This window comes from Physeter macrocephalus, chromosome 17, assembly GCF_002837175.3.
Source record: "Physeter macrocephalus isolate SW-GA chromosome 17, ASM283717v5, whole genome shotgun sequence".
Taxonomy (NCBI): domain Eukaryota; kingdom Metazoa; phylum Chordata; class Mammalia; order Artiodactyla; family Physeteridae; genus Physeter; species Physeter macrocephalus.
This window is the reverse complement of record NC_041230.1, coordinates 30,090,633-30,093,865: the sequence shown is the minus strand read 5'-3', so window position 1 is coordinate 30,093,865 and position 3,233 is coordinate 30,090,633.

Genomic DNA, 3,233 nt, shown 5'->3' with positions numbered 1-3,233 from the left:
ACCATGCCTACCACTTTTATCCCAATCATAAGATTTTGAGACTGTGAATGTCTGCATGAACTGGCAGGGGAGAATGAAAGATAATGAAATTTACGGTTTAAAACCAAAAGCTCGCATTTTTACAAGTCTCTTTAACGAAGTTCTGCAACCAAAGTAATGCATATGCTCAGCATAAATGTTTAGCTACAAATCAATGTACTCTATTAAACCCTCATCTTCAATAAACAAAATAAGCCCAAAAAAAGTAAAAATAAGGGGACAAAATACCTAGAATTTCACCTCTTTCTGAAGAAAAGGCCACTTCCCAAACTAAATTCTAAGAAAGAAAAATATTTTTATTTCAGAGGCATTTCCTACTTTTATGCTGGCAATATACATTCCAACAGCAAGTCTGCTTCTAAAAAAAATGAGTTTGTATTAATGCATCTTAAAAGCATGAAGCTACAGCTCAGATTAGATGACTAGCTGCAAACAAGAATGCAGATGGAAACACTTTTATGCGCTGTAAACATGCTGTACTCTGAGACATAAAGGTACTGGGAATGTCACCCTGAAGAGTGTCTGTGCATGTCTTTTCTTCTTTCATTTTGGACTGCAGTTAAAGTCCATGCTAATATCATTTCCTGTTTCCCAGAAAAGAAATTAAAAGTCAGAAACAATTTAAATTACTTGAATCCTCTCCCATGAGAGGAATTTGTATACCTCAGAAATGAATGTGGCTCTTTGATGGGGAATGCTTATTTGCTGTTGACAGCTTTTTAGTGAAAAAGATAGAAATCAGATTGAATTTCGAGAGTGAGAAATTGAGAGCTTGTTCTGCCAGCAGGAGGCTGAGGCCTCTAATTTTACCTCTGCAAAACAAAGATGAACCAAGAATATAATCTACCTACTTTTCAAAAACAAAACATAAAAATTCTTCATGTAGCCTGCTTCAAAGTAAGAAAAATTGCACATAGGGCCAGCTCTGTTCTATCCATCTTGGTATTAATATAATAGCTGGACTGTATTCAAAAGCAGATAGAATAGATTCCAAATTCCATTATACTCTCTTTTCTGAACTTTTCATTTGAACAATGAAGTCCACAGTAACCCCATCAAACTTCCTTACACCAAAAGGCTGACAATCCCTGAATATCAAAATATGTGTAGCACACAAAGTTAAATTCTATTCTACACGCAAAATATCGATTGTCAAAGGTATACTTTTGCAATAGTGGTGATATACAGATAGCCTTCATTAGACTCTAGTAAGCTCCTAATTACATATAATATATCCAAACAGGCGGGCTTCCCTGGTGGCGCAGTGGTTGAGAGTCCGCCTGCCGATGCAGGGGATACGGGTTCGTGTCCCGGTCCGGGAAGATTCCACATGCCACAGAGCGGCTAGGCCCGTGAGCCATGGCCGCTGAGCCTGCGCGTCCAGAGCCTGTGCTCCGCGACGGGAGAGGCCACAACAGTGAGAGGGCTGCGTACCGCAAAAAAAAAAAAAAAAAAAAAAAAATCCAAACAGGCAATACTTGCTTTGTAATGGAAATAGACGGGAGAGGCCACAACAGTGAGAGGACTGCGTACCGCAAAAAAAAAAAAAAAAAAAAAAAAATCCAAACAGGCAATACTTGCTTTGTAATGGAAATAAAATTTGGCTTTGGTGTGTCTGTCAGATTCTTTGAAGACATTTAGTTTTCTAACATTTACATCTGAGACAAAGGTAATGTTTATAAATTTCACATCCCAAAAGCCTGAGGGGGAGAAACATCATAACAACTTTCCAAGTTAGTATATTATGGTTGTGGAAGATATTTTTGCTAATAGAGATTTTTAACATCAAGGATATTTCTGATACCGTGACCTTATGTGTATTATCTCAGGAAAAAAACAAGGTAGATGTTATCATAGACTCAAAACAGGGTTTTATCAGGCAATATATACCAGGTTCTCCTTTGTTCCCTCAAACAGAGAATAATGATGATAATAACAACAACAACTACTACTATTACTACCAAGTTTCCAGACAGAAAAGCATATGATGTTTCAGGGGACAAAATTAATCAAATACAAAAGTAAATATAATGAAAGAAAGTAGCACAGTATGTTAAAATCCAAAGCAGTTATAAGGAGAAAAGGACTACATAACTATAGAAAAATGTAGATGTGATATTTGATAAAGACATAAAAATAGTATTACAGATATATACAGAATATTTCTGTTTTAGCAAGCCTCAATCAACCATGTGTTTTCAACAATTTTAAAAGAAATTAATTCCCTGCATATTTAAGCATTAACACCACATGCCAATCTAGCTAAAGAAAATAAATGAAGTCTAACTGAGCTTATTAGTTCAAAATAATTAATTTTACTAAATTACTAAATTTTTATTGAAAGTAATATCAGGATACAAAATAAAAAAAGATCTGAAGGCTCATTCAGTTTAATTTGAGAATTCTACAGCAGAGAAAGTGGGTCCACTGAAAAGAACCAACTGATTTCTATATTTCTGGAACTTGGTTAGTTATCCTAAAAAAATCTGCTAAAAACAATCAGAAATACTAGCAAAAAATATAGTAGGCATCCTTTTAAAGTGTGTTGGTTGGCCAGAAAGAAAATGATCCCAGATGGAAACATGAGAATAAAAGGTGAAATAAGAGCAAAGAAAGGTGTTAAAAAAAAGTGGATGAATCTAAATAAATATTTATTACATAAAACAATAGTAATACATTATGGTATTTAATATATGTAGAAAAGTGTAGGATAATAACAGCACAGGCATGAGGTAAATCAATAGAAATAAAGTGTTCTACAGCCCTGGAATTTTTATTGAAGTAGTAAAAGTACTAAATTATACTACACTGGAATAAATTAAGGATGAATGTCTTAATACTTAGAGGAACCACAAAAGGAATAGTAAAATAACAATTTAATAAGTGATGGAAATGGAATAATAACTTTTTAATGATTAATCAATAAAAGGCAAGAAATGTGAGAGAAAAAAGAATATGACCAGTGTGATAAATAGAGAACAAATTGTAAGCCAGTTAATATAAGAGTAAACATAAATGGATTAGAAACTGCACATGCACCCATGCACACATACACACATCCAACAACAGAGCAATGTACCTATCAAAACTTGAATGCAGCTAAAGCTACTCTTAAATACATGTGTTAGAAAAGAGAAATGACTAAGAATCCATTTCAAAGAGAAAGTCTTTAAAAATAAAGGATAGGGGTTTCC